The sequence below is a fragment of the Herpailurus yagouaroundi genome, unplaced genomic scaffold (assembly GCF_014898765.1).
Source record: "Herpailurus yagouaroundi ecotype Mexico unplaced genomic scaffold, PumYag 139, whole genome shotgun sequence".
In the NCBI taxonomy this organism is placed as follows: domain Eukaryota; kingdom Metazoa; phylum Chordata; class Mammalia; order Carnivora; family Felidae; genus Herpailurus; species Herpailurus yagouaroundi.
The window spans coordinates 8,428,805-8,443,520 of NW_024412394.1; the positions used below are offsets into that span (position 1 = coordinate 8,428,805).

Below are 14,716 nucleotides of genomic sequence, written 5' to 3' on the forward strand. Positions count from 1 at the left end.
AAGGAAGGAAGGAAGGAAGGAAGGAAGGAAGGAAGGAAGGAAGGAAGGAAGAAAGAAAGAAAGAAAGAAAGAAAGAAAGAAAGAAAGAGAGAAAGAAAGAAATGGCACTCTCCAGGGGCAAATATTTTCTAATAAGTAGCCACATATTATTTTAATGTGCTTGATAAAAGAACAGAAAACCCATAACTCCATGAATATTTTTAAGGTGAGTAGGCTTTTAAGTTAGAAAAAAAAAAAAAAAAGTAATTTGGCTTACAGAAAAATATTAAGTAACTCTACAAATTTTACCCGTATGTGACAAAAATCATAACAGTGGTATACAAATGTCGTAAGTTTGAGAAATGCTATTCTACAGGATAGAAGCCACTTTATTTTTAACGCTACTTCCATATAGTTCTATTTGTACGATAGTATTATTAATTTTAATTATGAATTGATATAAAATAAACTACATGTGAACCTGTGTATACTACTTGCCTTCTGTTAACTGACCCTGTAGTTGTTTCCTTCTGGCTATTACAGTCTACAGACTACTGAGAAAGAACAAGGAAGGTCATTCAGGGACCTGTAAACACAACTTTCCTTAGGAAAATGGGTCTGAGGGACTTGGAAAGGACAGAAGTAGGAGTGTTACAAACAGATTAGGCAGCAAATGAGAACTCCATGGATTCAGAAGTTCTCCTCTTCTTTTTCAAAATCTGCCTCACTCAGCCCAAAGCTTAAGGAATCCTTCCCTGGTCTCCCCATCATACCTTCCTCACACCCAATATTATGGCATGCCTCCCTGTGGTCCCTGATTTCCTTTGTCCACCTTATTAGATTTTGAAGTCCTCGAGACCTGGCACAATGACCATGTCATTGTCCTTTTTGTAACTCAGGCATCACACAGTTATGCAGATCATCAGTAAATGAGGATTCAAGGAATGGATGCACCTCCTAAAACCATGCTTAGAACAGACACAGAATCATAATGACTCTTCTCTCAGTAGAAGCAGTTGCAATACTATTGAACTAGGTTAATGTCAAGTAGGAATTTGGCAGATATGTTAACGCTTGCAAGAACAAAACGCAAATGGGATGTGTGTGTCTATGTATCTAGGATGTGGTAATGTGTCGGGGGGCAGTTTTCAGTACCCTAAGGGCTCCATCCATATCTAGCCTAACACTGCTACCCCATTATTCAGGCATTCTCCTGGCTGCTGAACAGTCAAGTCTGTCCCTAATTAGAGAACTACCAAAACCAAAGGAAAATCCATTCTATGATGAGAGACTTTTTCCCTTCATAATGGGTATAATCAATATTACCTCTTTCCCAATGTTGTAATAAAAAAGAGATTTGCATGATAATAGGTATCTAAGCTTATCTGCTCCAGCTGCTTTATTCTCTTAAATGAAGTCAAAATATTCATGTTACGAGATTACTGTGTTCCCTATCTCTTTCCTCCTTACCACTACCCATATCCAGTCGATCCCCAAATTTTACTGATTCTTCCATTTGAATCTTGATTCTATTTCCCTCCATCACAATTTCACAATGACCAATAAGGCTATCTCTCCGGCCCAGCTCCCATTATTCTCCTGCTTACATATTCCTCTCCAGCCACTGGCTGTTCCTCCAACATACCAGATACTCTCCGATTCCAAGACTCATGCAATTCTATTTCTGCTGCTTCAAATGCTCTTCCCTCAGATAAGTCCACATGGCTTTCTTCTTCATGTCATTCAGATATGTGCTCAAATGTTACCTTCTCAGTGAAGCCTTCACTCATCACTTGATATAAAAAATTATTCCCAGGGCACCTGGGTGTCCCAGTCAGTAAAGCCTCTGACTCTTGATTTTGGCTCAGGTCATGATCTCGCAGTTCATGAGAGGGGACCCCGCATTGGGCTCCACACTGACAGTGCAGAGGCTGCTTGGGATTCTCTCTCTCCCCCTCTCTCTGCCCCTCCTCCAACTCATTCTCTCCCTCTCTCAAACTAAATAAACAAACAAACATTAAAAAAAAAATTGTTCCCCACATAACACTCCCTTATCCTCATCCCCCTTCCTGATTTATCTTCCTCCCTGGCAATTACCACTATGTAAGCATAGTATATATTTACATATTTATTGTCTTTCTCCCACTAGAGTGTAAGCTCCATGAGGGCAGGGAGTTCTGACTATTTTGGCCATTGCTGACTCCCAAGAGCCTGGAACAGCACCCACCAAAAACAGGTGCTCAGTAATCATTTTCTCAAAGAATGGACAAGACTACTTCCATCTCCATTGCCTCGAATCTAATTCAAACCACCATCAGTTCTAGCCCATAATACTGTAACTGCTTTTCTTTTTATCCAAGATGTTATTTTTAAGTAATGTCTATACCCAACATGGGGCTCAGATCCATGACCCCAAGATTAAGAGTTGCAGCTCTTCAGACTAAGCCAGGCTGGCACCCCTGAAACTGCTTTTCAACAGGCTTTCCTGAATTCAGCCTAAAACCCAAATATGTCATTCTCACTGACTTGGGGATAAAGCCCCAAAACTCCTTGCTATGGCCCATCAAGTCTCTCACAGTCTGGTCCTGAACCTCTCTAGCCCATCCCACTTTCCTCACACCACAGCTATGCTCCCACTGTTCTAAATTATTTTTAGTTCCCCTATGGAACAGCTTGATCTCACCTCTAGGCCTTTGCACAAGCTGCTCCCTCCCCTAGAACATTTTCATCATTGCTCTGGCTACCCACTGCTTCCTTGGTCTGGCTCTTACTTATCCTTCCTCTGGGGAGCCTTCCAACACTAGCTAATCGTTCCATTTATGGAAGATTCTTATGAATTAGTGGGCCTAAGCAAGGATCATCAAAAGCTACCAATATCACCCAGAAAAGATAACCAGACATTAGCACCTCATGATGGAAATATATACGAACACTCACAAGCATTTCTTCCTCGAAAATAGAAACTGGGGCACCTGGGGGCTCAGTGGGGTAAGGGTCTGACTCTTGGTTTTGGCTCAGGTCATGATCTTGCAGTTTCGTGAGTTTGAGAACCCCATCAGGCTCTGTGCTGGCAACGTGGAACCTGCTTGGGATTCTCTCTTTCTCTCTCTCTCTGTTCCTCTCCTACTCATACTCTTTCTCTCTCTCAAAATAAATACATAAACTTAAAAAAAAAAAAACCTGAATCTAATTAGTCTCTGGATTTAACTACTAATTTACAGACAACATAATAAACAACCTAATAATGGTTAACTGACACTGGGATACAGTCACCAATATTCAGGCTGAAGAAAGTTCTATAGGACAAATGATTTCAAATAGGACAAATTGATTTCAAGGAAAAAGAGTGGGGGGAGGCAAGAGACAGAGAGAGATACTCTCAGTTAATTGCAATGTCTGAACTTTACTTGGATCCTGATTCAAACAAGCAAACTATTTTAAAAAATGAAATATTGGGGAGATTTGAACATTGACTAATAGATATTTGGTGACATTAAGGAATTACTGTCAATATTTACATGCATGATAATTATTGTGGTTAGGTTTATAAAAATAATTCTTCTCTTTTAGAGGCACATGATAAACTATTTATAGATGAAATAATACAATGTCTAAGATTTGTTTCAAAATAATCCAGGACTAAGGTAAGGAAGAGGGAAGGAGTATAGATAAGGTTTGAAATTTTCTATAATATAATTTTTTAATTATGGAAAGCAAGGTTCATTTTAAGTTTAGCAAAGGAAGGGTACCTGGCTGACTCTTGTCAGTAGAGTGTAATACTCTTGATCTTGGGGTGGTGAGTTCGAGCCCCATCTTGGGGGTAGAGTTTTTTAAAAAAATGTTTAGCAAAGGACAACTGGAGTCCTGTTTTTTATTAATTTTATACACTTAATTTTATTAAAAAATTTTTTTTTCAATGTTTATTTATTTTTGGGACAGAGAGAGACAGAGCATGAACGGGGGAGGGGCAGAGAGAGAGGGAGACACAGATTCGGAAACAGGCTCCAGGCTCTGAGCCATCAGCTCAGAGCCTGACGCGGGGCTCGAACTCACGGACCGCGAGATCGTGACCTGGCTGAAGTCGGGCGCTTAACCGACTGCGCCACCCAGGTGCCCCAATTTTATACACTTAAAAAAATAAAATTAGGGGCACCTGGGTGGCTCAGTTGGTTAAGCCTTTTGATTTCAGCTCAGGTCATGATCTCCTGCTTCGTGGGACTGAGTCCTGTGACGGGCTCCATGTTAACAGCGGGATTCTCTCTTTCCCTCTCTCTCTGTCCCTCCCCCACTTGTACTCTGTCTCTCTCAAAAGTAAATCAAGTTAAAAAAAATAATAAAACTAATATGTGTACAGAATATAAAAACTGCAGGAGTAAATCTCTCTGGTTTCCAACCCTGTTGCTTCTCTAGAGGTAACTACTGTTAACTGCGCATTCTTCTGGAGCACATTTCCAGGAATATCTTACGCATTTAGAAACCTAATTTTTAACATAAATCAAACTTTATCATACATCTTATTCTACATCTTTTTTTTTTTTTAAACTTAACATACCTTGGACATTTTCCCATATATCTGGCTTTACCTCACTCTTTTTAAAGTCTATATCATATTCTATGATATGGACTGCATAATCCCATTTAACTAATTCTTCTACGAATGAAGAATTATGCTATCCTCAGTATTTTATTGTTACAAACAATGCACCATGGGTATTCTTTGGCATCTATCATGAGACACTTATGCAAGGGTGTCTATGAGATAATTTGCAGAAGATGAATTGCTGTGTCAAGGGATATATGCATTTAAATTTTTGGATATCATCGAGCTGCCCTCCAAGAAGGTTGCACTGATTTATACTCCCTCCCTCACTTCCCATCAGTAGTAATTGAAAATGTGTTTCCCTAGTACTGGGGATTGACACATCCTTAAATAATTTTCAATCTCACATTTGAAAAATTATATACATATATATATGTATGTATATATATATTATTATATATATACATATGTATGTATTTTGTTTGTGTGCCTTTAATTATGGTGACTATTGATCTTTCTTCTCTTTATGTGAATTGTCCATTCCTGTCTTTTACATTGGGTTCTTCATTCTTTAGAACTGACTTGTAAAAACACTTTGTGTGTTAATAAAATCAGAGTACATGCTTCCAAAAAGGAAAAAAAAAAGGCCCTCAAATTACAAATTTAAAAATACTAAAGATTAGCTTAAAAACATGAATATATATTACCTACCAAGAAATCATGTGACTGAGTGAAGTCAACTTTCTGTAATAGTATATGATATGATTACAGGGCATTCAGATAAATGTCAAAAAACAAAGAAAGGAATACAGAAGACGTATCAGATATTCATATCTCCAAGAAACCATGACATTCACAGGTAATTATTCTTCAAATCTACTAATTTCCACTTGCACTTCTTCCCACCAGACCTCAGGCCTAGATATGGCACTCCTATTCACCTGACTTGAAAACCTGACATTCTCTTTAACACCTTATTCATGTCACAGTCAAGTCAGGTTACCAACACCTACTAATTTGTATTCAGAAATGAGAGTATAAGACTGAGGGCTAAGTTCTTTGTTACAGTAGCTCATTTAAGAGAATGGAATCAAATGCACCCCACACCCCCAAGGTTCTTAAACCTAATTACCTTCCTCATTGCTACTGCTACTCTCTCCCCCTCAGTCTAGGCTCTTAACACTGCAGACCTGTGTTATTACTACTTCAAGTGCTAGTTGATCTTGATGCCTATCTTTTTAGATCTACCGTATCTCTTAACTATTATCAATGTATTAAACAAAAACAGCATTTTTACCCTATACTATATTCCCTTGCTTAAAAAATCCACAACGGTTGGGGTGCTTGGCTGGTTCAATCGGTAGAACATGCAACTCTTGATTTTGGAGTCATGAGTTCAAGCCCCACACCACATTGGGCATAGAGCTCACATAAAAAACAAACAAAACCCACAATAATTATCTATCTAATATCCAATAGATAGTTGATACACAGAAAGCATATTTATTTTAAAAAATCTATCTCAAACACGGCATTACCTTTTACTAGGCCTGCAACTTTAAATTTGTTTCCACATTCATTAAAATGAGGTATGATATCTATATGCCTCAGAGTGGATGTCGATGATTGAATGAAATAATTTATGTGACAGTGCCTAGCATATAGGAGGTGTTCAAAAAATACCAGGTGAATAGCACTAATGTGAATGAATATTCTAACCTCAATAACATTTGAATGGATTTTTAAATGAGAGAAAAGACCAAGTGTCTAACACAACTCCTGGGATGTTGCATGTACTCGATAATATATGTTACAACTTGGGCTTCCAGTAAAGCATGGAAGAATGAATACATGTTTATCTCCTTTCCTCTCAAAATCCCATTAAAATCCCAGTAAAGGGCAATAAAGGGCATAAATTCATAGGGACACAAAGAGTGGCAGATGACAGAACAGTACATGAGAGATATCACAACTTTGGAATCTGGAAAGTAAACAGAGGAATGGAAAGTTGTAACAGACAAGGGCATGCTAAAATTTAAATGCTGCCACATCAGGGTGAACAAACAAGCAAGTGGGTCAGAACTTCAGAACCTGGGAAGGCCCAGGAATTAGAGACTCCATGTATCTCTGAAGGTAGAGGTTAAGGTGTGGGATTTAAGGGATTTAAAAGAACAAAAAAAGAGGTTGGTTGGGCATCTTTGAAATGATCCCTTACAGTTTCCCCCATCTCTGCCCTAAGCAGCCAAGTGGCTATGTCTTTCCCACTCTGGCAGAAGACTGGGATTTTATGTGAACCCTAGACATTCTGGTCTTTAGTATACCAGGCATGGCTAGAAATGGGCACCTGGCAGGTAGCAATGCTAAATAGACAACAGCCATTTGGTGCATTCTGATTAAGGTCACAATGCCACCCAATTGGAAGAAAAAAAAAAAAAAAGAGCTTCTATTCAAGTGTATCCTAAAATTAAAATAATCTTTAGAGGCAATTTTTGGTCATTCTTATTTTGAATGTCAGTTTTTTTTTTCCATTAATATTCTAATGGTATTCCTAGTTGTCTGCATTTAGAAATGACTGAAGTCAGTGAGTGATATGATAGACATCCAGCCAGTGAGCAGAGTCTGATGGCCGCATTAGTTAACCTTCAAGTCATTATTAAGTGACTCAATCTAATGAGCCAAGTAATCTCTTTCTGTATAAAAGTCTATTAAACAAATTACAGGGTCCTGGGAGCAACTCACCAGGCAAGGAAAATCTCACGGATGTATGAACATTTTTCTTCAAATAATGAAAAACAATTAGAATAAATTTAACATCGGTTGGTATTGAATTTTTTAAAGTTAAATTTCTTGACAAAAGCGGCGCCAACTTGAAAACAAAACAAGATTAAAACAGCCACAACAGGGGTGATAAGATAGGCTACCTTTATTGCTCCATGTATGATTTGAAAAATCCCAAACCACTTGTACCTGTTTTTTTTTTAATAATAAAAAATAAAATCACAACATGTTAAGCAGTTTCCACTTTATCCTCAGCAGTCAGTCACTGAGAAACAACAGTCATTGTTCAAGACCCACAGCAGCCATCACCAACTCTGAGACTCCCCTGAAGAGGAGTCTAGGCTCTAGGCTGTGCCTAGACCAAAGGACTCCAAGGCTGGAATGGAAGCTCCATGAGGGTAGAGGCGTTTTTGTTTTTATTTTGTGCACTGACTTATTTCCGGCCCCTAGAACAGGACTGGAACGTATTAGATGCTCAGTTAATATTGTCAAATAAAAGGCTGTCCTGAAAGGTCCTTTTGGTTGCTCCCACATTCCAATTGTGGCACATATCAGAGGGGTCATTGGCAAGGTTGGACAGTATTCCCACTTCAAATCAAGCCCTTCTTTCTCCAGATTTCTCCAGACTATAATCTGGAATATACCCTCTAGCACAATTATGAAAAAGGAGCAGAAGTTTCATTTCTCTCGACCAGGGGCACAGCCTCAGTCTATCAGGATGTCACTAGAATGTATAGGGAAATGTTGTGTGGTGGGCACCACCTGTGACCACCCATAATCCACTCAATCACTAGACAGGGCACCATGACTTTCTGGTTCACACTGGGCTCATTTTTATGTTCTAACATAGAAATAAACCTTAGTCCTTCTCACTGCAAATGTAGAGAAGAGTAGCCTTATTTTACATTCCGCAAGTCTTTCCTGGATTAAGGAAGACAGCTATATGCTCCTATCTGTTTCTGTATTCAGTTGGTTATTCATCACGTAGCCTTTGGAAAACTCCACTACATACTTGCAAGCAAATAATGTTTTAGTACTGTCATGAACATAGTTTTGACTCCTGAAAGAGTCTCAGGGACCCCTAAACGACTCTTAAAGACACTGTTGTAAAAGGTATGTATACTAACAGCCATAACTGGAGTTAAAAAAGATAGGATGGGACACCTGGGTGGCTCAGTCCGTTAAAGCAGCCAACTCTTGGTTTCCGTTCAGGTCATGATGTCATGGTTCATGAGACTGAGCCCCACACTGGGCTCTGAGCTGACAGTGCAGAGCCTGCTTGGGATTCTCTCCCTCTCTCTCTCTCTCTCTCTCTCTGCCCCTCCCCTGTTTGTGTGTGCGCTCTCTCTCTCAAAATAAATAAAACAAACATTAAAAAAAAAAAAAGGAGGGGCGCGTGGGTGGCACAGTCGGTTAAGCGTCCGACTTCAGCCAGGTCACGATCTTGCGGTCTGGGAGTTCAAGCCCTGCGTCGGGCTCTGGGCTGATGGCTCAGAGCCTGGAGCCCGTTTCCGATTCTGTGTCTCCCTCTCTCTCTGCCCCTCCCCCGTTCATGCTCTGTCTCTCTCTGTCCCAAAAATAAATAAACGTTGAAAAAAAAATAAACTAGTTTAATGAAAACATATTTAAAAAAATAAATAAAATTAAAAAAAAAAAAGGAAACAGGAAAACATCACTGACTACATATGATCACAGTTTACAAGAAAGCCAAAACATTTTATCAGTGTTGTTATTATCTTAAATGTTGCTTACCCTTTGTACTTTACCATATTTCAACAGGAAATGAACTGCTATGTGAGGAAAAGCCAATGTTTCTCCCTGACAAGACAGACCTCAGAACAAAACCCACATACTCTAACTCCTTACAGTTCCTATACAAATATTGATTGTTAATGTATATTTACTGTTTAGACCATCACTTCTAAGTGACATTCTAATTATAAGACACATAAGTCACCTTTCTCCTGCCTTGCCTTTCCTTGCACAACTTTCTGCTGTCATTCAAATATTATTTAACAGAACAAAAGAACAATTTCCAATCACTAATCAGCTCCAAAATGCTGCACGGTTCAATCTTTCTGAGTGCCCGTTTCTACAAATAGCAGCTAAATGGCAATCTACAAAAGCAACTCACTCTAATCCCTTTTAAACATGTACATATCGGTCCTTAGCCAGGTGCAAGTGATTTTCTATCTACTACATACGATTCAGAAAAAAGCAAAACAGCTGTATTCATTTAAGTATGGTCCAAGACAAATAATTATTTACAGATTATCTTCTCACAGCATCCTTTCCCCATACTTAAGAAGATACATGAGGGGCGCCTGGGTGGCGCAGTCGGTTAAGCGTCCGACTTCAGCCAGGTCACGATCTCGCGGTCCGTGAGTTCGAGCCCGTGTCAGCCTCTGGGCTGATGGCTCAGAGCCTGGAGCCTGTTTCCCATTCTGTGTCTCCCTCTCTCTCTGCCCCTCCCCCATTCATGTTCTGTCTCTCTCTATCCCAAAAATAAATAAACGTTGAAAAAAAAAATTAAAAAAAAAAAAAGAAGATACATGATTTCAAATTTTCCTTCCCACAGTCATGCAAAAACAGATTAGCTATGGTGACTTTTTCAGGAAATATTTGGCTCTGTTATCTCACTTAAATTTATACCCACCTTAACAAACCTTATGAGTTTATAAAGTAGGCCAGCAGTTGCAAGCTCTGGAACAGACGATCTAGGTTTGAATCCTAAAGATGCCACTGGCAATGTGACTTTGGACAAGTTACTTAATCTGTGCCTCAGTTCCTTCAACTTTTAAAATAAAGATAACAGCAGCATCTGCCTCATAAGTACATGATGGGGTTAAATGAGATAATGAAGAAATAGGTAAACACTTAAAACAGTGCCTAACACGGAAAAAAGTACTTAGTAAATGGTAACTCTGTTTTTATATATTAGTCTTCTGAAATAGAGCAGACAGAACAGTCCATAACAATCTAATAGAGCCCCAGAACAATACAGGAGGAAAATATTAAGGAGAGATGACTATCTTAGTGTCCTTCCTTCTTAAAAATAGGTAATTGTCTGCACTACCTAAGAAAGTGCTGACAAGCCATGGAAAAGATATCAAAGATATTTTCATAATTATTATAATTCTGTGAAACAAGAAAAAAAACCTCAAAAAGATTTGTCCCTCAAAATAGACTGGAAGAGTCTTAACAGAAAATTTGACATACCTATCTAGAAACAAGAGAATCATGCATTCTGCTTTAAAACAGATACTTCTGTGGGCAAGATAAGACTATCACAGCCAGAAGGTAGTTTTATGCATGTGTCCCTCTAAGCATTGGGATATGCAATAAGAGCCGAAGGTGTCTAATTCTATTCTCACATACAGTCTAGCAGCATACTTGGAGGGAACTGAAGCTTGAAACCAAAAAGAACACTTTCACGAAAAATTTTAAAAATCCATGCCACCATGGTTAACCTTATCATAAGATGGCTTAACTCCTGCAGTGTATCAGAAAAAGATTCATCTGTGGAAGGCTGGTACATAAAAAGGGATACAGAGGAAAATTATAGCTAACGCTTTTACTGAACATTTACTATGTTCCAGGCATTATTCCAAGTGTTTTAGATGTATTATCTAATTAATCCTCAACATCACGATTAAACAGGAATTTTACTGTCCCCACTTACACCCAAGGAATTGAGGCACAGAAAAATTAAGTTGCCCAAATGTCAAATTAATGATAGCTAGTCAAAATCAGTTTGGCTTCTAAACCCAAGTTTTCAATCATTAGGCAAAATAGAAGGTTGCACAAATACATATCATACACTCATATACCCTGGGGGGTAGGGGTGGGGGGCTAAGGTTTAGGAAGAGGATTTTCGTTATCTATGACATTCGAATTATTGACAATAAGAATGTATGGACTTGTATGATTAAAAAAATTTCTCTCTCATAAATTAGCCACACATTTCATCAGGCTTTCCGTAGAATTCCACTGACATAATGTGCACGTGCCTAAATGAACAGGATGGCCACAGTGAGCCTAACATCATAGCGGCTGGCAGTATTTGGAAAATGAGAAGGGGTGGCTAATACCCTTGATAGGTTGTGACGTATGTGGTCTCTATCTAGCCACCAGTAAGCTTCAAGACCCACCCTAGACTTGTTTTTTAGTATGGTTGCTGATCTATAGGTCCTACTTTTGTCTTCAAATATGGTTATGTCCCCTCATAGCTTAAGTCAGCTCATAGTACTGAAAAATTCACAACAGTAAGAAGGAAAGAGATGGTCAAAGTTCAGAATGGGGTTAAGACAAATATAGGGACTGATCACTCACCCTAATTGATACCAACCTTGACCACTTACTACAGATTGGCCATACAAAATACTATTACAGTTTTTTTCTTACCCATTAAACAAGTTTTTTCCATCTTCTTCCATATTATTCCACAGCCATTGATTAGGTTTCCTCTTCTCTATTACCTATGGGGGAAATAATCCATAAGGCTGGGCTAATATACAGCAAGAGAAAAAAAAGCAATTTCTTGAATTTTATTTATAAATTCAAAATAAAAAGGATCAGTACCTATGATATATGACTACATGGAGTTTAGGTTTAAAAACTCAATGGAACTTGGGGCGCCTGGGTGGCTCAGTCGGCTGAGTGACCGACTTCAGCTCAGGTCATGATCTCACAGTTTGTGAGTTCAAGCCCTGTGTCGGGCTCTGTACTGACAGCTCAGAGCCTGGAGCCTGCTTCGGATTCTGTGTCTGCCTCTCTCTCTGCCCCTCCCCCACTCATGCTCAGTCTCTCTGTCTCAGAAATAAACATTAAAAATTAAAAAAAAAAACTCAGTAAAACAGCTATTAATCTGAGGAGTAATGACCTCAATAATTATGATGATGATCTTGAAAACTGGGAAATTATAAGTTGGCTTAATTCTGAAAACTATTAATAAGACTCCAAATGTTCAAATATTTTCCATGTAGATTCTACTTATAGCATTTAAACTGCTGCAATATCCTTTTTTTTCAATATTTATTTATTTTTGAAGAGAGAGAGAGAGAGACAGAGCACAAGTGGGGGAGGGGTAGAGAGACAGGGAGACAGAATCTGAAGCAGCCTCCAGGCTCCGAGCTGTCAGCACAGAGCCCGACGTGGGACTCGAACTCACAAACCGTGAGATCGTGACCTGAGCTCAAGTCGGACGCTTAACCAACTGAGTCACCCAGGTGCCCCTAAACTACTGCAATATATTTTTGAGTGGGAAGAGTGGAATTACAGATACATAAAATAAATTGCTACAGTAGGAACAAACTAACAGAAGACATCCTTTTAAATGGTCATTAAAAATAAAGTCCCTAACAAATGAATTTCAAGCTTACCTCCTAGTGAAACTTGCTGAGTTCTCAGGTTTTCTGGTATTATGCAAGGCAAGAGTACAGGATGCAGAGTAACAGAGACCAGTTATCATCATGATGTCCACTTACTAGTACAAGACCTTATGCAAGTTTCTTAATTTGTCTGAGCGTGTCTTCTCATATACTTCACAGCACTGGTATAGGGACTAAATGAGAATGTAGGTAAAATGCTAGGTCACTGCCTAGCACATAGCTGATGATCAATAAAGATTTAGCTTCCTTCCTTTATCTTTCTACCTTTAGAGCAATTTTCAGGGCTTGAGAAGGAGAAAATCCATTCTTGAAAACCTTACCTTATTTTTATTCCATCAAGTAATAACAATAACAATGATGATAATAATGAGGAGGAGGAGGATAGCTGCCCACGGCACGTATGTAGCCTTTAATGTGTGCCACTCATCTAAGCACTCTCGCACATATTAACTCATTCACTTCTCACAACAACTATGACTTAAGTATTATCTTTATTCCCATTTCACAGACATTGAAACTGAGGCACAAATAAGTTCCACAGTTACTAAGGGGCAGAGCTAGGATTCAAAATCAGGCTTCTGGGGCGCCTGGGTGGCGCAGTCGGTTAAGCGTCCGACTTCAGCCAGGTCACGATCTTGCGGTCCGTGAGTTCGAGCCCCGCGTCGGGCTCTGGGCTGATGGCTCGGAGCCTGGAGCCTGTTTCCAATTCTGTGTTTCCCTCTCTCTCTGCCCCTCCCCCGTTCATGCTCTGTCTCTCTCTGTCCCAAAAATAAATAAAAAACATTGAAAAAAAAATTAAAAAAAAAAAAAAACAAAATCAGGCTTCTGCTCTTACGAAATACTAGCACCAAGGACTAACATCCAAATGAGACCAGCGATGCCCTTCCTTGAAGAGCTCTCTAATATTAATGTGGTCAGACAGGTAATGTTCAGATGGCTTACCAAGTAGAATAGATTCATATTCTAGGTAATTAAAGTTAACTAAACATATAAAATAAATATAACTAAATATTAAATATAACTAAGATTTAATATACAAACTATACTATATATAGCTTATATTTTAAAATATAATTTGTATATTATGTATCTCAAAATGTTTTTAATATGTATTTTATAACATATTTTCTAAAGTTTAGAAAGTTCATCAAGAGAATATTAATAAATTTAAATCTGAAAAAAAAATCTAACCAAGATTATGCCTTTCTTGGCAAGGTCAGTTATGTGGTACATTCCAAAATACAAACATTCATTATCCTATCTATACTTGTCTGTAACTATCTTCCCCTGTAAACTCCTGCAGGACAACAATAGTACCTCTTCTTACTTACTGTGAACATCAGTAATGTCTAAAACTGTGCCTAGTCTTTACAAGACGCTCAATAAATACTGATGAAAGAACACGCTGGATATTAAACAAAGAAACTTTTTTTCTTTTTTTTAATGTTTATTTATTTTTGAGAGAGAGAGGGAGAGAGACAGTGCGAGTGGGGGAGGGGCACAGAGAGAGAGGGTGACAAAGAATCTGAAGCAGGATCCAGGCTCTGAGCTGGCAGCACAGAGCCCAATGTAGGGCTCGAACTCACGAACTGCGAGATCATGCTCTGAGCCGACGTCGGATGCTCAACCAACTGAGCCACCCAGGCGCCCCAAAGAGAATTTTCAAATCCATCTGTCATTTCTATTCACATTCTAAGGCACCAACGCTCTAGGCTTACTTCCAACCACCCATCCACTCTATGATTTTAGTACCAGCAAGGCCTTGCTGGATTTAAGTGCTTTCTTTGACCTGGTCCCATTTTTGGCCTATTCCAATCTATAAGCTCATATAGCAAAATGTTTTACTACAAAAAGTCTCAAGTATACAATTAATTAATCAGAAGACTCATGCAAGAATGCATGCATGCAACAGATTGTTATAGCACTCTATGGTTTTCAAGGTGCTTCCAAGCATACCGCTCAGGTGCCTGAAGACAACGCTGAGAGCAGACAAGGCAGGTGTGGTAAGCCAGGAAGCTACATCTAATGT

The 14,716-nt window shown here is 38.9% G+C and overlaps 1 protein-coding gene across 1 annotated transcript in view; it reads right to left on the reverse strand.

Annotated features, from left to right (window-relative positions):
* The window catches only part of USP49 (ubiquitin specific peptidase 49), an 82,795-nt gene that overhangs the window by 46,108 nt on the left and 21,971 nt on the right, over positions 1–14,716 (reverse strand). The window contains exon 2 of the mRNA XM_040473122.1: positions 11,702–11,775. The gene's annotated coding sequence lies outside the window, so the exon portion shown is untranslated. The remainder of the gene's footprint in view (positions 1–11,701; positions 11,776–14,716) is intronic.